General features: G+C 43.2%; 1 protein-coding gene and 1 long non-coding RNA gene across 8 annotated transcripts in view; one reads left to right on the top strand and one right to left on the bottom strand.

Annotated features, from left to right (window-relative positions):
- Positions 1 to 24110, top strand: part of BICD2 (BICD cargo adaptor 2) — an 88309-nt gene that overhangs the window by 6083 nt on the left and 58116 nt on the right. The window lies entirely within an intron of this gene.
- Positions 1326 to 24110, bottom strand: part of LOC310880332 — a 38465-nt gene continuing 15680 nt past the window's right edge. The window contains exon 3 of the long non-coding RNA XR_014571626.1: positions 1326 to 23407. This is a non-coding gene — a long non-coding RNA (uncharacterized lncRNA). The remainder of the gene's footprint in view (positions 23408 to 24110) is intronic.

Raw genomic sequence — 24110 nt, forward strand, 5'->3', positions numbered from 1 at the left:
TAATTTTCTTCTCGTGCTTTTTCCTGTGAAATGCACTTCATACTATCTAATAGAACATCAATAAATATTTGGTAGAATATTTCAGACCTTTGGGTGGCTGTCCTGGTTAGAGTATTAAAAAAAAAAATAAATCAGAAGTAGTGGTTTCCCTTAAGTTTCTGTAGTCTCAGCTGAGAGCTGGGACTTGAACTGTGCTGTTTCTTTTTTTTTTTTTGATGCTTGTCTGTGCCTTGGCCAAGAATGAGGGCTGTCCCAGACCATCCAACAAACTTTAGTTTGTTTTGAATTTTCTACATTTGATTAAATTCAAGGTTTCACAAAACAAAAGTTTGGCAGCTGTAGTCCCTTCTGCTGCATATCTTTTCCCTGCAAGCATGGCAGCGCCTGGTGTTGGCTGTGCTGGTGGGGCGGATGCAGTGATCTGTGCTCTGGAACGGAGGCAAATTTCCCTTTTTATGTTTTTGTTAGCAGGTTTCTTTTGCTTTCGGATTAGGTCAGTTTCCTGATTTGGGTCCCCCGTGCGCTGCAAGTGGTTGTGCAGGTACCACAGCACTGAGACTGGGTTACAGCAGCAGCAGGTAGATGGAGAGGAGCACCTGCAGCTGGTCTTATGCTGAGCTCGACTGTGACACTGCTGCCTGAATGGCATGACCCGTACCCGCAGGGTGCTCATGGGTCCCTCTTGCAGCACTTTTTGTCTTTACCCGGAGAGGGTGTTCCTACTAGACACTCAAATTTGGCATCCATCGGCGTGCAGTTCCAGATAAGGGCACTTCAGAGCTGAGGCTCTGCAGATTTGGGGTGGTGGGCTGCAGGATGGGGCTGCTGGGTGTTCAGGGAGCACGAAGACAGGGGCGCCTCCCTGTACAGCGAGATGCAAACAGCTTTGGCAGGAGGAATGCTGTGTTAACTACCGCATGCTGGCAGCTCTTCTGCCCAGGTGCTGTAGGGGCAGATTTCTTCCAAGCGGTTTTGCTGAGGGCTTGAATGAAGCTGGAGGGGTTCTGGTGGGCACCACTACATGAGTGCCTGCCGTGTCCCCGCACATCCTGTTCGTGGGGGCGGAAGTTTGTGCGGCCCCTGCTGCGTCAGACATCCTGCCCCTAAACTGAAAGTCTCAGCATCTGGCTGCGCAGGGGTTTTCTTCAGACTCTGCTGTGGTGATCCCTGCAGTTTACATGTTTCAAATCACAATTCTCACTTGCTGTTTCAAAAACCGCTGGAACAAACTCAGTAGTTTCAGGGGTATTAATACCCAATACATCCCTTTGAATTTAGTAACATATTTCTTCGAACCTGAAAGAAAATTCTGATGATTTGGAGAAGTGCCTCTCTTTCCTAGGAGTGGGGCGAGGGGGTGGGAACAGCAGTTAGCAGGGCTGTGTGCTGCCCTGGAGTTAATGGATTCACCATTTCCTCTTTCACTCTACTGTATGTGAGGTTGTGACTAATCTGTAGCAGTGTGGGGCCATAAGATGACTTCCAGAGGGTGATTCATCCTCCAGGCATTCATTCGCTTTCTTTCTCTGCTTTTGGCAGACTGCAGAGAATGGTTTGTTCAGATCTGTAACTGAGCAACAGAGGAATATAACATGGGTTTGAAATATGATCCACAAAGCCTTAGCAGAGGGAAGTGACATAAATAAACTTTGCCATCCAAATGAACGTAGGAGCCTCCATTTTGGAGAATAGCTGGTTTTAAGTGGAAAAGCTGCAGAATGGTGCCTCTTCATTTTTTTCCCCTTTTCTCCAGCTCTTTTCTTCCTTCTCTCCATCTTGTGCCTTTCCTCTGCTCCTTTCTCCCCGGCTCTTCTCCCTACACCAGCTGGATGTGCCCCATGCAGCAGATGCCACCTCTGTCCCCAGCTTGCCCCAGGCTTGTGCTGCGGGTGGTGGCAGGACCAAAAGCCCTCCATCCCCGGCCTTGTCAGCAGGCAGGCCAAAGCAGGCCAAGGCAGGCTCAGGGGAGTGCCCAGAGGGTCCTTGACCAAGAAAACCACGTGGCTGGAGTGGATGTGGGCCGAACTGGGGATTTTGACCCAAGCCTAGTCAGAAATAGGTTTCCCTGCAGTCCCAGGGCCATGTTTGGCACTTGGGTTGGGAGCAGCCGTGCCATATTAGGGCCTGTGTAGCTCCCGCAGAAATGACTGGCATGTCTGGTGGTGTGCTGCAGCGGGCTGTACGGCCGGCCCGCCCTGCCAGTATACCGCAGTCCTTTGTCTCCTTAATCTTTGTTTTTACCCCTTAATTGCTGCCAACGTGCAGCTTGGATCTTAGCGAGCCTGTGAAGCGGTGCAGCTGAGCGCTGCGCTGCAGGCAGTGAAGTATTACGGCTGTAAATTCAGTCGGGAGCATCTCTGCGTCCAGTGCTGAACAGAACTGGCCGTGTAGTCTAGCACTGGTTCCTAAGCAAAGAAGTATGTTGGCTTAGTGGGTGAATAAGCTTATTTCTCCACTATCACTGCAGACCAAACAGATGTTTTAACTGCCCTCCAGCCTGCTCAAACCAATCAGATTTTGTTACTTCCCATGTGCAGACTTTAGTTGCATCAACAGTCCCCTTTTGAGGTCAAAGCCCCTTTTTATTTTTCAGACGCTCGAGGGAAGACGTTCGTTGGGAGCTTGCTGTGCCGCATGCAGAAGGGGGTCGCGTGTTCCCAGCCCCACAGGGATTTTGCAAGGCTCCCTGCGTGCAGGGCTGCGGGTGTGCGGGGAGAGGGGTGGCCCCGTCACAGCCTGCTGGGGTGCCCTGCTGGTGCATGAATGGGACCTCATGGCACAGGGGTGGTGGGAAGGAAGTTGAAAGAACGCATTTTTTGGGAAGGCATTATGTGATTATTTTGTGGTTTGCTCTGATTTTATTTGGAGAGGGCATTCTGGCCATTGAAATAGGAATCAGCTATTGTAGGGTGAATACGACTGTTCCCAAGAGTCTGTGAGCAGAAAAAATAGTCATGTAGCATGTGACCTCAGCTTTGGGACGTTCTGTCAAAAGAAGAAAGATCATTTTGCCAAAACGTACTTTGCTAAATAAATGTTGATCTCTGATTTAGATGGAACCATTCAGCAGCGTTCACGATTTAAACTTTTCCGTGGCACAGTTTAATCCAGTAACTTTCTGAAGCTTGTAGCTGTGTGAATAAGGGTCCAGTCTGATATGTGTCTTTGATTCACTGTGTTCGGCAGCTATGTAAGCGCTTCCCCTTGGCTCATTCTGGTGACACTTTTATCAAGTATTTGATTTTTAACCAAGAAATGGTTAAGCACAAACTTTCTCCACTGTTTAAAAATCGGGTAATATTTTTTTAACACAAATCAGCTCTCTTGGAGTGAAGAACAGGAATTGATTTCTTCATTTCCAGGTCAGATTTTCTTGTCCCCTTCAGACTTATAGAAATGTACGTAGTTTGACGGCTGTAATGTCAATAGCAGTGAGGCTTGACCTACAACAAGAGGTGTCTTTTTTCTCCCTTTCTCAAGTACCTGTTCTTCATGGTTCTTTTTTCTTCTTCCAACATTTGTGGCTTCAATCTTTGGCATTTCTCATTGCAAAAGTCTATTTTACACACTCGGTAATGGTTTTCATTCTGTCACTCAACAGTACTGGGATATATTCTCCCACATCTTACAGCTGCAGTGGTAGGCAGAGGGTTTTAAAAAAGCATTTGCATTTTGAATACAGCGACATATTTAGTGTGACAAAACGTGTAAGGAAATGCGAGCCTTTGTCCACCCTCTGCAGCATCAGTACTTTAAGAAGGCTTTGTCCTGGCCTTGTCCTCCAGAAAAAGACCCTGATTTTCTTTTCTCCCAGTTACAATGGAATGATAAGCTTTGTAATCTTAAATAAATCTGACTGCTCTAGCTTTTGTCAGCCAGCTCTCTGGTCTTTCATAACAATATGGATGGTTGTTTTTAAATTTGAATGGCTGGCTGGCTTTCAAGATGAATGAGATCCTGTCATGTAAAAATCTGTCTTCTGTGTACGTAACAAGTAAGTCTAGTGTGGAAGTGGGATCTTTAGCATACTGTATAGCTACACTAAATCTGCATTTAAATAGTGCAAATGAGTTAACTCCAAGTGCATGAAAACAATTTTGTTAAATTGGAATATCCCCTTGCTAAGGCAGGTTTATTCAACGTTGCTTGTGGTCTTCCTTTTCTGATGAGAAAAAGAAGGCAGGTGAAGTGGATTGCAATTTGGAGCATTAAATTGGATTTATTTTTAGTTTTGCATCACAATTTCTTTCCTTCCATATTTTTAATAAGATTTTTCTTTTAAATATAAACTTTGGTTGGACCAGATCATCTCAGAGGTCTTTTCCAACCTTAATGCTTCTATGCTGCTTGGTTTTCTGTGTCATTGATTCAATCCATGATCAGTTTAGCAAACATCATATAACTTTTTCAGTCTGCTTATAGTAGGAGATAATGGTTGTGTTCTTCTTGGCACTTTGGTGTTCAGAGCTGTTTTGGGTGGGCAGGAAGGCATTTGTCCCCTCCCATCAACTGCAAAGCTTGCATAGAGCTGAAGAGGGAAGAATTGTTATTTACTGTTCCTAATTAATAAGATATTTCTCACATCTGATTATTCAGTTGTGACAAGAGCCTGTGGGAGTTCAGTGGGGTTAGAGACCATTCTGATATGACTGACTCATATGTGAGTTATGACAGTATTGCCAGAAAAGCTAACTGAGGTGAGAGGGATTTAAAACGTTCAAGGTCTCTCTTTTGGAGACCTATTCAAGAGAGAGAAAGCTGCTGCTGTGGCCTAAATAGGCAAAATCTTGGCTTTGTGCACTGAATATATATTGGCAGTATTGCCAGAGTTAAATGCCAAGACATCGGGAATTGTGCCTTAAAAATATATATATACATTATAATATATATATGCCTGCAGTCTTTTGGAGCTGAGGGTAGGGGCAGGAGAAATTGAGAATTAGGTTGATTTGTTTCTTTTGTGCAATGACAAAGGCTAGGAAATCCCTGAACTGCCCCAGCATTTTCCCCTTCTCTCTGGAATAGCAAAAATTCCACGACTCCGGTAGCTGTGTTTTAAATGCCAAATACTTTAAGACCTCTGATACTCCTCATACAGTTTTGGACTCGCATGTATGAAGTGTTAACTGAGCATCTAACCTTGTGCAGATGTTTGTACTGCTAACCCCTTAACATAAACAAATGCATACACCAAATCATGCCCTTAACTCTGGAGCTGCTTTGAGTTTAATGTGAGTTAAGGCTCGTGCTTTCAAAGAGCCTTTGTAGCAACTTTTCTAAAAACAGCAAAAAAGTATAGTCTGTGTTGTGCTCTAATTACTTACCAAATGGGAGGTTTAATGGGAATGCAGACAGACCCTGCAATCTAATGACCAGGACAGCAATGACCTTTCTTCCCTGGCAAGAGGGAAATCATGTGCTAGCATTTCCTTGGAGTTGTGCCTCGGTGTTTGGTGGGAGAGCCAGCATGTTGCAGCCTGGAAGTCGCGAGACGCCCTCGGAAATGCTTGGATTTCATTCTGCAGTTGCAGCATCAGTTTTTTGTCTTGTTTTTCTCCCTCCATTTATTTTAAATGGGTTGGGAGTGTTTTAATGGGCAGGAAATGGGGATGGCTGTTCTGTGAGCACAGCTGTTTTAAATAAATTTGAAGCAGTGGAAGGGTGGTGAACTCTTTCCTTTTGGAAACAGCCAAAAACTTTGTGGCATTGGAATATCTTATTTGCTTTTTGAAAGAGCAAGCTTAGTTGTGTTGTTTCTGTTCTTTTTTTTTAAACTGTCCTCTTATATCCTCAGTTTACAGCATCACAAGTTTCCTTACTGTGTCAATGAGTCTGTTAAGGATGTTTTCCTCATTAAATTTGTAAGAAAGTAAGTTGAAGGAAAGGGATTTTAGATTTTATGCATTACCACTAGAGTCTAATCTTGGATTAAAATTCATTCCTTTAGTTCTGTTTAGAGATTAAATTTCTTATTCTTTTTACCCGTGGGAGAAAGGAAGTACACCCTGAAATTCCAAAAGTTATTTTCAAGTGAAGTTTATGTACTTAATTCTTGATAAAACTCCCTTAAAAATAGTCCATGGGATGAGCCCTTTCTCTCACGCTTGTGGTGCAGTGCAGGCAATTACTTACCAAATGGATGGACTTGGCTGATTTCATGTGACCCTGCTGAATTGCATTAAGAAATCTTTTTGAACATATCAGACCTACTCAATGTAAACACAAATTTCCCTACAACACACAACTAACACCATATCAATTTGTATTTGACACTGGAAGTTAATAAAGCATAGATGTGTATTGAGCGTCGTGCAGCAGGAGGCAGCCACCTGTGTTTTTGTTTCTTCTCTGTGTACATACGCATGTGTCCAGTGAAATCTGGTGAATTCTAGCATTATGAGAAGTCTGAAAAAAATGAGGTATTTCTTTTTTTTTTGCATACAATAGCTAAACACAAGAAGAAAAGACCTTCATTGTATGCTTTTTTTCTTTCAGAATGTGTTTTGAGGGATGTTTATGATCGCTGACTTCTTTATGTATAAAGAAAGGATGTCTAAATCAGTCTCTTATGTAGACCTTGGCAGCTGCCAGTTGAGTGGGGGGGGGGAAGGGTAAGAAGGGAAAAATGAGCCATTAGCTAGGCACTGAACTTTTAACTTTAAAACCTAGGTTACAGTGAGCGTGTAGAAAACATTCCCCATGGCTGCCCAATCCTGTGCTCATCAGAAACCTCCTTCCTGGAGCTGGGCTGATGGAGGATGGTTCAGCCTTGTCTGATAGCTTTTGCTTCCTCTTTCTTTTTTCCTCTTCTAGTTTTTTTTAAAGGATGTCTGTACAAATCTAGTTTCTGCTTTCTGAGGAACTTGGATTCATTGGATCTGTGAAAGGATTTTTGAAGGCATCTTTCCCAAATGGAGTTGGGTAGTTCTAGAGCTGCCTCTCTTATCGTCTGGCTTTTAGTCTGCATGCTTGCCATTTCACAAGGGTCTGTCTCTTTCATTCAGATCCCCTCTGGTTATGGTTGTTGAATTCAATTTCCTAATTTAATATGCATCCTTTTGGTAATTCAGTCTCAAAATTTCTTTGTTTTCAGAAGATTAAAGGAAACACTTCTTTTTCAACAAGTGCATTCTCTCTCATCTTCCTGTCCTTCCCTACATGTGGTGTGTGTGAAAGAGCCACAGCCTTAACCGACTGGAAATGGAAAGGGAGCCTCTAAGGCTGGGGAGGACCTGAGCTGGACCCTGGGTGGGTGGCAGGTAGCTCTGTCGATGCTCCTTACTCCCACCCGTACCAAGAGAAACTGCAGCTGCTCGGCTCAGCAGACTCCAGCCAACTCCAGCCTCCTGCCTCTTAGGTCATATGTTCCCTTCTAACCCCACAGGGGGTTGGACTTGGTTTTTTTTTTTTTTTTTTACTATTGTTGATTATGAAATCACTGAAGTTGGAGAGCAGAGTACTTTATATAACCTAAAGGTTCCCCTTTATTTTCTCATGAAGGATTTCTACTGAGAGGTCTTCAAAAGTGAAGGCTTAGAATAACATATAAGATACTAGGAGTTTTATTTGAAATTTAATGTTACTACTCTGTTACAAACCTGTCATACTTTTCTTAAAACATCAGGCATCGCTATGTGTAACTGTTGTATTCATTAGTGTTTCTGTGTGTGTGTATAAATGTGTGTACGTATCTATTTGTGCATGTGCCTATATATATATAAATATATATATATATATAAAAGTAACCATTACACTGTCATTTCTGTATGTGCTGTGTTAACGTTATAGCACTGCCACGTGTACAACTATATACACAGCTGGGTTAAAAGGAAAATGGTGAGCCTGTCCCAGGCTGCTATGTGTAGGGCACGGTGACCGTGGGTAGGAGTGGTGATCTCCCCAGCGTAAGTAACCTCTAGGCAGAGCACTCTCGCTGTCTTGCAACTAACTCTACCAGCCAACTTCAAATGGAAGTTTATCTGTGCAAGACAGGTAAGTCTGTCAGTGGTGGCCTGCTGGCTCTGACCTTACAGCAGATTTGCACATAAATCACTTGATGCTTGAGCGTATGTGGTTGTGGGGTGGTTTCTCAGGGGGTGGCATGCTGGGTGCCGTGGCAGCAGTGCAGGGGCTCTTCCACACAGCAGCGAGCAGGCACCTTTTGGGCAGGAGGATATGTGAGGTTCACCGTGCAGTGGTTGTGGGCTAGGATGGGTGGAAAGGGCTCAGGACATGCTTAGGAGAAGAAATCCATGGTAGGAACATGCGTGTGTGCGAGGGTTTTGAGTATGACATCTGCTCACTCCCACCTGCAGCTTTGCCCCAGCTTCATTTCAGTCGCATTTGACTCAGACACGATAGGTGAAATACAAGGCAGCTATTTTTGTAGTTTCTTCTTTTAAAGGTAATTAGTGCTTCTTGCATGATTGCAGCCTATGTTCTTTATGGAGAGTCCAGTTCAGGAAGCTATTTAAAGGTGGGCTGAAGCCAAAATATCCAAACTAAGCCCTGGGAAATGAGACTGCTTGCACTTAGCTGGCTAAATTAGAGCGGTGTTTGGAGAGTGGGGGTGTTTTTAAACACTCCCCCCCTGCCGCCCAGTTACAATGAAGTCTTGTTCTAAGATCCTTCAGTAATCATAGAAATATTTTAAGAGCACATTTGAGTCACTTGGAATAATTCCAGCTATGGAGTTGTTTAGCTCCAGCCTCTAGTGTATTTGTGTTGCTACAGAACAGTCCATAAAAACTAAAGACTGAACCAAAGCACATACATAATTAACCACAAACCCAACGCGCCATGCTTAACTTATTTTCTAAGTTTCTTTTCTTGGCTCAGAGGTGGTGGGGTCTCCATCTTTGGAGCCATTTGAACCCAACTGGATGCTGTCTGGAGCAACCTGCTGTAGCTGCCCCTGCTTTAAGCAGAGGGAGGGAGGGTTGGACTACATGATCTCCAGGGATCCCTTCCAGTCTCAACTATTCTGTGATTCTGTTACTCTGCTTCTTGTACTAGTTTTTATATATATATATATATATTTAAATTTCATATTGTGCTTAATAATATACCCTATAGTTTTGGATACACTTCTAAAGATTGAACTCATTTTTATGATTCCACCCCCTCCCCAGTTTATTTTTAGGCAGTGAATACTTGCTGAAGGATTAAGTAGCTGAATCTAGTTTTTAGCAAGAGGGGCATGTGAGATATGTTAGTTGTTTGACTGGATTTCGGGAGGACCGAAGGAATGCTGACTGCTGTGACACTTGCAGCCTTACCTCTTAGGAAAGGAATGCAGAGATGGGTCGTCTTCTGTCAGCGTCTGGCCTTTAGCAGGCTTTATAGGTTTATTCCCACACTTGTTTTTTTTGCAGTGATCATACTAGTCACTCTTATTTGCAGGAGTTTTGAAGTGTCATTGTTCCCCCCTCCCTGCCCTGCATTCTGCATCATTTTACCCTCTGTCCTTGCAAACTGTGTTTAACTTCTGTGGGGTTCTGGACTGGGAAAAAGTATATTTTGATGGAGTAATCCTGGATTAATGCTATGTTTGATCATACTTTCCTGTCCTCCTGTGTCCCCAGTGGAGGAGAGTATAGTGGTGACTTGGAGAGAAACTGTGTACCCAGAACAGTCTGTGTCCAGCAGAACCAGGCTGGAAGTTTGGATCTTAGCTTTTGACTCCTCCTTCCTGATTTTTAGGAAGGTGAGGTGCCTCTGAGGGCTGGGGTGCAGGCTGTGCATCAGGGCTGCCGGGCTTGAACATAGGCATGACCTGGCAGTTTGGAGGAAATCTTTCCTGTCAAAATGTTCTATATTTCATGGATACATGGCGGGGTCGAGAGATCATAGTATTCCAGCCAGTTTCATGTTTGAGACATCCTTCTCCTTCCCCTCAGTAATTAGGATTTACTAATAAATCAGGTTGATCATATATATTATCTTTACAGAAGGAGAAGAGGAGGAGAGGTCTCTCTAAAGATCCCTCGTTGCCTGTTTGATTGACTTGGGAAACAAATATAAACCAAGCAGCAGGAGTACAAGAAGAAATGTAACAGTGGGAGAGTGCTGCTAATATCTGCTTTGAATGAAAGCTGGGTGGACCTTCGTTAGCTACTGTACTAGTTTGTAGCTGGTTGCTCTAATCTAGCCTGTGTGGCCAAGTGCCCCAAAGTATCAATGAGTTATTGGGAGTGAAGGAAAAGGACTTTTTTAGCATGACACAGAGCCTGTTAACTCAAAATCGGTCTGATGTTCCCTCTGACCTTGCCATTGTTATGGTTTGGGTGAACACAGTAAGGCACTCATTCCTTTCATACCCCTGCCGTGTGGGGGCTGCAGCTGGGGGGACGGCTCATGGAGTCTGGCTCATCTGGGGACGCTGTGGGGCTGGTGAAGCCCCTGTGGGGCGTCTGTTTGGTTTTAAGGTCCTTGCTCTGGGTATTGAGAACCGGCCTCAAAGAGCATTTATCAGCCTGTGGTATGCTCTGCCTTGCCTTCATCAGTGTAGCTGTGTATATAGCCTTATTTTCAGAACAGGCCTGTCCTGTACTTACTCACAATAGGCCTGAAATAGTACTAAAGTTGACACAGTATTTCTGTGTGTGCTTCATAAGGAATGTATTTTCTCATTTCTGCTGTCCGTGTTCTCCTCTGTGACAAGCTTGTGTCCATAGAAATTGCCTGTTTTATGGAGGTATATCTCGTGCCCTGGGCTACTCTTTGTTACATGGTGCCACGCTGTGTTAGTCATGTGTTAGCTTTGCCTTACTGCACACAATATTAGGCTTTGTATGAAGAATGTGGCCTTAATCTTCAGTAAGCACTGATGTGCAAGGGAATACAGCCTCCACAAGATGAGGAGCTCGTCCAGATCTGAGCTTTGTTCCATTATGTCTTGGTTCAATAAGGGTCTAAAGCTAGGTTTTGCATGTAAGAGCTAGCCAGAGCTATCAAGAACAGGCCAGTACTTGGTGTCTGTGTGTACATGAATACTCTCCAGTGTTACAGTGTGGGATTAACTCTTCCCGTTGTGTTTTAAGATCAGTCTCCATCCTGCCTTGGGAACTGATACTGTAGCAGAGTGTAACTGTAATGGTTTCCAACTGGACTCACTCATCTAGTGTCATGAAATTGCTGCTACTTTTGCTTCTCAGTATGCAGAAAAGCATAGTAATGGAAAAGTTACACTTGAGGAATTTGAATATGGCTAGAATACCTCTTACTTTCCTTAAATTTGAGGTCTTTATGTGCCTGAAAACAGTATCAGTTTCTAATGCAACAAATAGAGTACTCCTTCTCAGTTGGCTCAAAATCCAGCTCTGAATTTGGAATAAACTCTTGGGTAGACAGAGAAATATTCCTTGAAGTCTTAAAAATAAAACTGATCTGCTCCAGTATGTCACTGAGCACAAAATGAGGCTCTCTGCTTCTCTCAATACTGAGTTTAGATGGCAATTTGTTTCTGAATTAATTACGCTTCACAAATGAGTTCTATGTAGGAATTTTCTTTGAGATTGAACAGCAGGGCAGCAGCAGCAGTGAATGCAAAGAAAAGAAATGTAACAATATCCAAGAAAAATAGGTGGGATAAGTAGTGCGCTACTGAGTGTGCCCTTAGGAAGAGCCACGTGTTCGATTCTGAAAAGCAGAAGGAGAAATCGAAAGTCATGTCTGAAGAACATGGCTTTAAAACTTACTGCAGTCCTGACTTGCTCTTTATTACGAACTCTTGCTTGCTTTTTGAAATTTGGGAAAGTGTGCTTTAGAGCAATTATATCTTCCATGTCCCAGAATAGGCCACATGTGGATGGCGATGTGCTACACCAACAAATGATCTGAACACAGAGGCGTAGCTTTATGCACTCCATGGCACTGTGAACGTCACAGTGTCTCCTGTGTCACTGGCATGTGGCTGCATTAAATATGGATGGCATATCTGGGGTCTGGTTTCTCTCCAGGCCCGCTTTCCGCCTACGTGTAACACATGTCTCTCAGCATATCTAATGTTGTTAGACGCTGGTCATCTGTTGGCAGCAACTTCAGCATCCAGGCCATTGCACCAGACATTGCACAAGGGGGTGCGTCTTGTTCAGTCCTGGAGAGAGTGGTAGAGCAGTCGACTTTATCCGCATGCCAAGAATGTGATACTTTGCAGTGGTGTATTCGGTTAGATAAAATTACACAAACGCTCTCAATATATACCTGCAAAATGTATCTCTCATTTAAAAAAAATTTTAAAAAAATTAAGTCAAAATCTTATTGTTTGTTCTTCTAAGGTATTTAGATGTTTTGAGGGTCCAGTGTAATGCCGGGCTACTTAGACCTAGTGTTGAAGGGAACTTTAAATGTTTAGTTTTACCGTGGGTAAATGACAATTACTCAAGTTGGGTATTGTTTTCAAATAACCCATGATACTTCTATCTGGTATGCTTACTTGCTAAGACTTGAGGCTGGTCATCCATTTTCCCTTCTATAGCTGTTGCTGCAGCTGGAAGAAGGTCAGAAGTGGTCTGACTGTGTGTGAAAACTAGACCAAAGTGTAGTTCTAATATCCGGGTAAGTTTAAAACTGCACTGTTCCTTGTTCCAGCTAGGATTTCTCTGTCCTATATGAAGACTTAAGACTGAGATACTGTCTGGAATAGACTTGTATCTCTGACAAAGAGAGATATTATTAACTTATTTTGGTTATCTAGGTTTGGGTAATGTGTGATATTCTTAAGGACTGCTATCACAGGGCTGCTGGAGGCGGTGCTTTTTGGTCTTTACCTTGGAGACAGGCATGAGCTGAGAAGTTGAAAGCAATTACCACACGAAGAGAATGAGGACAGCTGGCTGCCAATTCATATCTGAAGGGCAATGTGGACTCATAACTATAGGCTCCTGTCTCTTCTTCCAGCTCCTGGTTCTTGCTGCCTTTAGTTTTGTTCTTCATCCCAGTTTTTTTTTCCTTAATTGAGTTGCAGTCTCTGCCACGCTGGTTCCCTTGATCAACAGTAGCTCCAGGGAGATCTTGTCTCAGTGTCTCTCTTCTCTCATTTTTCCCAGCAGACACGTGTGCTTTGCCTCCTTATATAAGATCTGCTTTCTCCCGTGATACTAGTAGCTCTTGTGGCTCCTAAGCAGTTCTTCCGACAGCTTTCTTTTCCAGCTCCCAGCCTCCTTTCTCTGGTTCCCAGCATGCTCAGATGGCTCAGCCAGCATGGGCAGTAGCATCACCTTTCAGCCCTGGGGCTACCAGAAATAGCAGGCGCTGGGAGGAGTGGGTAGGGAGGAAGGCTTAACCTTGGCTTCAAGCTTTTTCTATACATAGAAGTTACTACATTTCATTGAACTTTTGAAAACAAAAATGGGTTGAATTAAACTCTGCAGTAGGCTCCGGGATTTCTTACGCCAGCCTAAACTGGGATTATTCCAGTCCATTGTTCGAGTACAGATGTAAGCCAGGCCTCGCTGCTGCAACAAAATGTTTGAACGTGAATTCAATTTTCCTGGACCCTGTTCTGGAAGAGCATTAGGTTTGCTCCAATTTAGGTGACATTTGCAATGGGCTCCTGAGTGGCTATGAGCTACTGGATCTTGGCAGTGATCTGGCAACTCTACACCTCAGGCATGCTGCGCATCTGCTCCAGCAGAGCACTCGCTGCCCAAAAACACGGCCCAAGGCCTCTCTGCCTCCTGGCCCCGGGAATGGCAGAGCAGCAGGGAGAACTGAGGTCTGCTTACCTGGTGGCACTGACACCCAGGCGGAAGAAATGCCCAGTACGATCTCTCCTGTCCCAGCAAGGGCCCTGCGCTCAGCCAGCTCCTGTCTCGGCCCCGTGCTTTATTTACGTCCGAGCTCCTCAAATGCCCGCGGCTCCTCCCTGTGCGTTGTCACAGCTTCTCTGCCCCCCGACACCACGATTTCTGCTTTGCTCTTCCTGATTTGCATGCTGGTGAATGAGGGGTTTGTGTCTTTCCTTGGACTTCCCTTACGGCACAGAGGAGCCAGCAGCCACAGTCCCCCGTCCTGCAGTGGGGTCCCCGGGAGCCGCGAGGCGGCTGTGGCAGCGTGGCTCATCGCTTCGTGCTGCCTCACGGCCGCTGGTCATTGAAAGCTTTGCGGGATAAAGGCTTTTCATTGCTGCCCATGTCTGCCAGCTCCTATTGCAATTAAAGGGTAATCTTTTCTAAATGGTGCTAAATTAAGGCTAAATCCCTCCCTCATGCCGCATAAGAGGATGAATCCCCAGTTTTCTAAAAACAGCTTATTGTTTGGGCGGCTGTCCAACCCACCACTGTAACAATGGTTCAGACACTTTGTCTACCGAGAGCACTCTCAAACTTTTTGATCTGTTACTCTGTATAGATCCTACTCAAAAATCTCCTATGGGGCACATGGGGAAGGATGTGAATCACTTCCAAACTCATCCTCTTGCTTCTGGTTTGAAACTTGGAGTGAGTTTTTCTCACTGAAGTCTTATCCTTGCTCCTGTGATGGCAAGGAGATGGGGCATTTTGGAGAAGGCTTTCCCTGTGGCTGTGTGAGCTGGGCCTGTATCAGCAACGAGTTCATCTGCTGCTGGCCATGCACAGCGTAAGCATGTGTTGAGGAAAACAGTCCTGGCAGTGTGGTTGGATTATTTTTGTTTGTTTGTTTTAAATCAGGCCGGCTACGTAAAACTGTTGCTTTAGTTACTGTTATTTGACACAGCACTGCCACTACAACATAAATCAGTGAGGAGAGGGGTTAACTTTTGACCTCTCTTTGGGGATTGCTGATCTGGATTAATAAACATGATATGCAACAAATTTCGCCCTCTGGGAAAGGAGGGGGCTGCCTTTTGATCACTGTTAGCACTACGGTTTTATGTCTCTCTTTAGGCAAACTGTTGTGTCAGTAGTGCAAGCTGCAGTCAAAAGTTTGTTTGCCTAAAAATATGTGGTTTTGCTTTTAAAAGGGTTTTGAGGCAAACAAGTGCAGTTGAGTAGTAAGGAGGGAGGGGGACAAGAACTGAGGCACAGATTGGTGTCCCATTCATCAATGAATGTGCTGTTGTAAAATCTATCTGAAAGCCTGCTTTCATTTCATGTTTTAATACAGAAATTCCTTAGGGAAAAATCATCTGGGGAATTTCAGTGGGATAATTCCAGCAACACGAACTGAAATCCTGTCATATTCTAAAGTATCCCATAGATGATTTTTTTCTGTGGTTTGCTTATGAACAGATGTACAAACATCTGTAACACCGCTCTAAAGGTCAGACCTATTTTTTGGCTCTGTGTGTGTGTGTGTAGCTACAGGCTCCAGGACCAGATAGCTCCTTACACAGTTGAATCTTGCCAGCATGTAGGACTTGGTGACGGTTCTTGGGATGCTGGCAGATGGGTTCAAATGTGTAACCTCCTTGGGCAGGTGGGCTTAGTCAGCAGAGCCTTTATAGAGATGTTGGAATGATAATTAATGGCTACAAAAACTGCATTATATTCTTACTAAAAGTGAGCTCAAACTTGAGTAAGATGTGTTCAGAGAAGTTCCGGATGAACTTAATTCTAATAAGTTTTTGGTTAGCAGCTACCATTTGTAGCAGGTATTCAGAAAGCAGACTGCACCCATGTGAACAGCCTCTGGCTGAAGATATGTTAAAAATCTTTTAACAGACATCCCTTGTATTGAAAAACAAAAACACAAACAAAACTGAAAAGCTGACTGAACAGTGTTGATGAAGAGTGGCATTTGAGTTGGTCCTAGCAGGAACTAAAAACTGACATTCCCTCACACATCCAAAACCCAAAATGAAGTTTCCTGTATGCCTTTTTTTAAAGTTAATAATGACATTTGTTTCTTTCTAGTTGGTATGAAAGTCAGTGAGAGCACTGCTTTGGAATGTAAACATTCCTCCGTGCTTCCTGCTGCTCGGCTCAGCACCCCTGCGGTCTTCTGTCCTGCCTGAAATCAGGGGTGTGATGAACTCATGAGCAGAAGAAATTGAAATTGGATTCATTCAGAGAAAGGAAAATATTGATTAAAAAATAAAAAGGAAGTATTTTACAATCATTTGTTTACTGCTGCTTAAAAAGAGAGAGCCTGAATGTTGCCCTTTCTTTCCCTTTTTTATTGGGGTTTTTGTGTATACAATTCAGGCTTTTGTTGCTTAAGAAGCAATTTGGGATCTGCTATTTGTGGTCAGCACTTTGTGTTTATCATCTTGGCTGTATTTACCTTCTGCCATGCAAACCACAGAGTTCTGCACACCTTTACAAAGTGGATGTACAATCATACTACATCTACATAAATAACACTTCATTCCTAAGTATACAGTTGGAAACAATTACCCATGGAGCAAGGCAGCAAAAGTGAGATTCTTATCTCCTGAACTGATGAAGCACATGTAATTATTTTTGAATTTGTCTGGAGGGGGGGAGGGGGGGAAATCATGTGAATTCAGACTCCTTAGCTGGCAATTAATTCTTTCATGAAAGACAAGGTATGTTTGTTTTGATTTTAGCTATAAGCAGATGTATTCTGCCACTTATTCCAGGACCTCTAATTGTGGTCTGCTTTTGAAGACTCAAAAATTCATGGATTTAATTTTTTTTTTTTTTATTTTACTTCTGAATGTCTGGATCTTTGGAATAAAATAACTACGTAGTTTATTCCAGTTTCCTTGCCTTTTGTAATCTTGAACAGACTGCAAAAGCTTGGTTCTCCTAATTTCCTGTGTAATATTTTTTTTTGCAGTTTCTTGTGTGTAAATCCATCATACAATTTCAACATCTTTATTACCCTTTGTCGGAGCCTCTGTAGCACCAGTGTCATTTCAGGTTTCAGAGTGTGGTTCTCGATTTCCAAAACAGGTTTTCAAAAACACTCAAAACTTGTTGTGGGGATCTATAGTTTATTTCTAACTCTAGTTAAATTGCTCTTTGCATATCTTAAATATGCTCTGAACAGTTCTCCGTAGAGTTTGGTAATTCTAGTTTTTCTGTATTGAATCCTGCAAGTTCTGATGCATCTTTTAACTACCAAGGTACTTTTTTCCTTTTCTTTTGAGGTCCTTCCCAGTTCAGCCAAAAGTTTTCCTCATAGTCTTTTCCATTAACGAACAGACCTTTGGTATTACCAAAAATGATCAGTAGGCTCTAGTTCTGTTAGCACGGTCATCTGTTTTAAATAATTCTGGATTCTCTTTAATAGCCCGTGATCATATATAGCTAAACTGCAGTCTGTAGAAGAACTTTTTTTTTTTGACTCTTTCCTGTTGCTTGCTGCTGAATTGCTGACAAGGGCCTGCTACTGGGTGGTTTTTTTTTTTTTGGAAGACTTTTTTTTTTTTTTTTTTTAAATAAGTCCTCTGAAGATTTTTTTGAAGTCAGGAATAGACTGTGTTAACAGGTCCTCTTTGGGCTTCGCAGATTACTTCCAATTTGGATAATTCTCTTTTTATCTGGATTTCAGACTCTGGGCCTCGCTGAGATTGGTAGGCAAGGAGCCTTCCACTTGTCTCAGCAGGTCTGATTGTGCAAGTCCTGAGACTCAGGTACTTCGTCCCCTTACTTGGGCGAAGCTTAAATCTTACTAGATGGAACTGAGAAGCTTCAGTATGAAAAATCTGTATCTTAAATAGCTCTGTCTGAAAATCTTGAAATACATAAACAGGCTTTTCAATTTTTTCAATTTTCAAATTGTTCTCAGGTAGAAGCTTAGACCGTGCCTTACTTGTTATAAGAGCAGTTCACCATTACTTTTCCCTTTCTTCCACAGTCTGCTGAAACCAGACTAATTCTGGCCATTCACAAATGTGAACTGGAACATGGGAATTGTTCCATCTGTCCTTAAATCACTTTCTCATGGCTAGCTACCAGCAGTGGCAATGGAAGTGGCACTGTTTAACCAAGAGTGGAAACATCTGTGTCATCAGCACCAACCCCAGTGGCATGCTATTTGACGCAGGAGCCCATCGGACAGAAGGTGTGCTCTGTCTTACAAGTATGTTCTGGCATTTATTTGCATGAGGGCAAATCTGTCACGTGTCTTGTATGGAGGTGTATTCATATGAACAAAATACGGTGAGTAAACTCTGGGACTTGAACTTGCTGTGCATGAACCATGATGACGACCTGAGGAGTCCTCACTGGACTCCTTCCTTTATTTATTTTTAAATAAGTCATTAAGATACAGATTTTTCCGTTGACGTCTTTTGGTGGAAGGGGGAAGTATCTAAATAAACTTAATTCTGCTGTGCCACCTTCTCTTATTTGTTTAGAAATAGACGGGTTGCTTTGAGAAATGGGGCCTGTTGTTTCTCATCAGTTTAATTATGGCATTCAGTGTTACTTGAGCGAAGACCATTATTTCCAGCTGAAGTGTCAGAAGTCAATTCTATTATTTGCTGTTTGTATTTATAGGACTAGCTTGAGGGAGACATGCCCTCCTTTGCAAATATGGGGAAAAGAAGCTCTGAAACGTGTCTGCCAGGAATACTTGTAGCTCTGGTGATCTTTGTGCTGGCATGCACTATTTAATTCCTCCCGTAATCAGGACTGCGTAGCCTCTGTCATGGAATTCAAATGAGTTAATTGGTCTTAATTTACTTTCTCCTTATTTCCATGCTAACTTGTCTGTCACCTTTTTTTCTGCTCCCTAACAGGGGCTTCAGTCCGCAGGACTGATGTTGAAGGGCTTTGTGCTTTTGTGATTCCTAACAGATTGCCGTTGGAGATGATTTCTGCTGTAGCTGTTTTTCGTAATCAGAAATCCAACACCTACTGATAAACTCGGCTGTTTTGTGCACCCTGCACCTGTCTGCATATTTCTGTGTGTTTAGAGGTCTAGCTTGTAGCTTCTTTGCCTGTTCACCTGTATTCTTTTCGCTCTAACCTGTTTGTTTCCAGCAATTGTGTTGCCTTGCAGTTCAGGCAGGATGCGTAAGACAACAATAACCTTTAATATCTTAATGTAATCCATTTGGATCTATGCCATTTTGTTGTATTGTCAGGGAGGAGGACAGAAGGAAGCAGGGAGACAGACTGTTGGGCTATATTTGGCTCCTGATCTCACTGCAGTCAGCATAGACTCCTGTCACAGGCTTCCTGTGTGCGGAGCACAAACTGGACATTATCTGTGGCAGATGACTTAACATGGCTTCAGCTTTGCCTTTGCAGCCAGCTTTGTGCCAGCGAGGATTCCTTTGTGGTTACAATGGCAATTTTTTTGTGTGTGCATGTTAGAATAAAGCTTTGTGAAGAAAGGCTGTGCTCATTAGGAGGAATAGATGTACTGAAAATGTGCATGACTGTGTTAAATGTAGACCTAAGTAAAGAAAAATTAGTGGGCAAAGGAGCTTTGAGATTCTGTTAAGCATCCTGATTTGAGTCATTTGGACTGTCCTAATTTAACGAGTGCTCAACATTTTAAACACAGGGGCCTTACATAGGTAGAAGAGTGACAAGCACTAAAGAATTGATGCTTCTAATGGAGATGTGCAGTTTATAACACCAGGATCTCTGCCTTCGAAGTCTGCAAGTAGTAATTCTTCATAACTAAAAAACACATGAAGCTTATTAAAATCAGTAAGAGCAAGCATCTGTACTGGGTAAAGCATCATGGATGTGTTCTAATTTGTCTTATCAAAACTGGCAATGGCACAAAGAAGTGGCAAGAAGTCGCTGCCAGAATGGCATATTTGCAAATCTGGGAAGGATTTCAGAAGTGCTGAGTACTTGTTTCTTTCTGTGATAGGAATAGAATCTATTTCATATGACTGAAGACTGGGTACCTCTTCTGGTATTGCCTACTCTCTATACTTATTTTTATTGGTCTCAATCTTTAACATCTTCCACTTACATTTCTGCAAATGAAAGCAGAACTTAAGCCCCTGATGTAAAATTTAGGGCAGGTAGTGGGAACAAGAAAAGACTGTTCTGAAGTTGCATTTTTGAGCCAGCAGTTATAGCTGGAGTTGGAATGGAATGAGATTTGTCCATAGTTAACTACAAAGGTCTTTAATTGCTCTTGTGACACATTGGAGTTACTCAGTAAGCAAAGGATAAAATGCCTTTCTCTCATACCATGGCACAGCTAGTTAATGTGTGGCTTTGGCATCCATTAAACCTTCACAATGAATCAAGGCAGCCTATCCATGCTTTCAGAAAGACCTCAAGCTTTGGTTGGGAAGGTTAGGGTGGTTAATGTTATGGATGCCTTTTCTGTTCTGGCTTTGTGTTGAATTTTGTATTGCCTTTTGATTCTGTTACGTGTCAAGGTGCTGAAGCCTTGATGCCAAGGAAATTAGAGTGGGCTTGTGCTAACGTTGATTACATCAGTGTATTAGTCTCTTAAGGTTCTGAAACAGTGCTAAAGAATCCTACGGAATTGCAGTTGTTTCTCATAACTCAAGGACCAAATGCTAATTAGCAAAGCCCCGTGGTGTAAATTAGATTATTTGTGTGTGGCTTACTGTGTGACAATAGGAATTGAGTAACCTTGTGTAGGCTTCTTTATCAGGGGCGCCAGCTGAATGGTGGTCTGAGGTATGCACACAAGGTAGATAGGTAACCTGATTGTCATTCCTCAGATAGTTGTAAAATGGATATCTGGAAATACAGGGATCTACAAAAATAAAATGAATATGAAAGTGTATAATGAAATTATGTTTAACTTCAGATAGTATAGAATTAGTATTTAGTTACGTTCAGTAAATTACCCAGAGGCATAAAAAGGAAGCGTCATTTTTTCTGATGATTGTAATTGCAAATGGTCTGTAATCCCTAAAACAATAGGGCACTTGAAAGAGCCTACGTAAGAGGTGCCAGAGCAGCTCATGATACAGTCAAGTCTGGGCTTCGGAGACTCTGAGTCTGCTCCTAAGCTGGAAAACAAAACTGAATGTGAATCTTGAAGTTCTCTTTGAAGAGGAAGAAGAGGCATTTGCTTTACTGCTGATAGTGTCATAAGAACACAGTGATTTAGGGACCCTTTGGATGGCTACAAAGCAGTATTGTGGGGTAACTGGGCCTGGGTGCCTTCTCTTCAGGTACCTTGGTCACAGAGCAGTTTGAGTGCAGGGGTTGGATCTGTAATTGCTATGGGGGTGTGTGACTGTCTGCAGGTGGGTCTCTGCTACAGCCAGTTTAGCAAGATCTCGTGCTCTTACTGTGCCTACCAGTGAAACCAGCACGTTTCTTCATAGGCAGCGACTGCTGTAAGGCTGCCTGGGCTGTGTAAAAATAGCTGTTGTGGTTTTGGGATGTCATGTGGCCTTGCTGCTTCCTCCCCACTTGCACAGCTTGCTGGTGGGGCAGTTGGGGAGGGACGATGCTGAAAAGGAAGCCTTTGCTTCCTGTGTGCTATGTTTGTAGGTAATGCACCGGTGCCTTGCTGTCTGCTGGGGCTGTGGTTCCCTCTTTCCTAATGCTCCCCTTTGTTCCAGAAGGCATCTTGTGGAGATGTGTAGGCTGAAATTCATACGTCCTCTCCTTTTTATTATGGAAAAAGCTTATCCTTGAGTCATTTCTGACGGCAATATCACCAGCAGCTAGACACTTGCGGCAGGTACCTGACAGCCATCCCTCTAGCTGCATCAACCGTTGGCCGAGCCACGTGTTTGAGATGAAATGGTGCACGCCAGTGGCTCGGTCCTGCGTATGTTGGGGTCGCTGCTCCCTACTGTCTGATCACTGAAATGGGGTTATGGGAAGGAGGCTGGTTTATTTTCTTTGTTTCCTTCCTTCTTGCTTTTTAATTCAAACCTTAAAACTAGATGCAGACACATTTAGGTCTTTATTTTTATTTTTAAACAATACACAACTGTAATGGGCAATGGTACCTGGGTGTGCTGCAGTTCAGTGTGAAGCCTGGATGCAGGCTGCAAGCAAAACTTGTGAAATGGAATCAAGGGACTCACTTGGAGTTTGCTTTAAATATTATTATTTATAGTACTATTTATATATTTATATATATTTATATAGTACTATTTATAATACTAGCTGGACACTAAACATTATGTAGTTGCAGTTGGATTAAATTCTCTGGTCCTTTGCTCAGGTTCTGAGTAGAAAATACATTTGTTATTCAGGTATAAAGAGTTGTTAACAACAAGCCCACTAAAATAACAAGTCTGCTTTTGTAGTGCAGAAGTCACTGTTCAAGGTAAATCTGAACGTATGCCTCGATCAGTTTGCTGTGTGGCAGAATGATTGAAGACCAGCGAGCCTGAAAGGCCTGACTACTAGGTTAGGTTTTGTAGATCTCTCTGCACATGAGGTAAATGAGCAGCTGAGCTCACATGGGCACAGGCAATTTGAACATACACACTTACTATAGTCACCATTCAGTCTCTTTTAGCATTTCAGTGATGAAAAATGTGCTAGGTATTTTATGTAATTAGTCAGACTTTTTTCCTTTTCCCCAAAGTGCCCATGTCTGGGTTGATGCTGGTGCTAACAGCTCCCAGGTGTGCGTACCGGGCTGTGTTTACACAACCCTGCTGCTGACACCCTGTGGACCAGGGCTTGTTCACCCAGATGTCTGCTGTTGCCACACCAGAGGAAGCCACTATCCAGTTCAGCAAGCAGCAGGGCAATGCGCTTTACATGAAATGTTTTGCAGGATGCGATTCACTTCCTCTTGTTGTGTCTTGAGTGGGTGGTGCCTGTTCAGCGGGCAAGCGTTCTTCTTAGGAGTGTTTCTTATACAATGGGATGCTAATTCCTATTAACTAGAGTGTGTATGTGTATAAAAAAGAAGAGACAAGAAGATAACTGCAGGATTTCATGCTCATTGTTAGCTGTATAGATAAAAGATCATTTACTGGGGAGTGAAACCTTCCACAGTGCCCTGTCTCAGTACTGAAGAGATGGGGGCGAGGCTTTAACTCTGAACTCAGTGCGTGTGGGTGGTCTTTGGTTACCAATAATTCTAGAGTGAGTGGAAGCTATATCTTCTCATCTCTAAATGCCCAAACTTGCTCCCTGTTAAAACAATAGTCTTCTCAGTTCTCTCATTGCAACTGCTGGGCTGGGGCAAAGGAGGTGAGGGAGAGGTTAAGTCTCGCTTGCTGGAGCTGGGTGCTGAGCCAGGGAGCAGGGCCCTCCGTGCAGGCTTAGGTTCCTGGTCGACCTTGCAGCACTCTGCAATTAAGCACTGGTTGCATAAGCAGGTTATGTTCATACTTAATAAGTAATCTTACCAGTGTGAGAATGAGATGTTATATCTTATCTTTTATTTTTATGCTAACTTTATAGAAAAGTAATTCATGATGTAGCAGCAACATGTCACATCGTAAGAGGCTGTAACTGCAGGGAAGCAAACACAACAGACACCTAACACTGAGCGAGCTCTGCTGCAGGTCTGTGCTGCGGTGATCCTCTGAAAGGACTGTTCTTGCTCTGTGTTCTCAGGTCTGCTAACTCAAACCACAACACTGTGTAGAAAGACAATCCAGAATTATTTGTGTATTAACTGCGCTTAAACTAAAGAAACAGTAAAACTTTCAACAAAACTGAAGACAGGTTAAAAACTAGGCCTTTTTTTTTTTTAACTGGATTTTGCCCAAAGCTTTACCATTGCATCACCTCTTGGAAGATGAGTTTCGTGGCCACGTGTGGGGTAGGCTGCTATGATGGGAAATGATGTATTGTTTTGAAAAGCCTCCTGACTTCCCTGTAGGTACCAGATCAATGGCGATTTGGGGTTTGTGAATCTTTTTCTGCTGACTTAGTTAAGGTTTGCATTAAGCCCCTGGGGATATTTGAGCGTGGGAGAAGGAGCCTGCTCCCAAACTTGTGGAAAAGCAAGAGCTTTCACAGTGGTGAGAAACAGATGGGGAGCTGAGCTGCTCGTGGTTGTCCCAACACCCACGCAGTGGCTGCCCACTGTCTGAGCGTGGGCTGGGGCTCCGGAGGCAGCTGTGCTGGGTTAGAGGTGGGAGGCTGCCACAGGGGGACGTGGCTGCCCATGCCTGCAGTGAGGCCACACATCTTCTCACTTGGTATGCCCCAGACTGCAGCCAAACTGTTTGCAGGTGTATCAACATTTGTGTATGTGTGGGGCAATTACATTGTTTTCATTTTAATATATGTGGAGGACATTATGCATATACTTGCTTTGTCAGTTAGGGATGGTTA

The sequence above is a fragment of the Anser anser genome (genome assembly GCF_964211835.1).
Source record: "Anser anser genome assembly, chromosome: 12".
NCBI lineage: Eukaryota > Metazoa > Chordata > Aves > Anseriformes > Anatidae > Anser > Anser anser.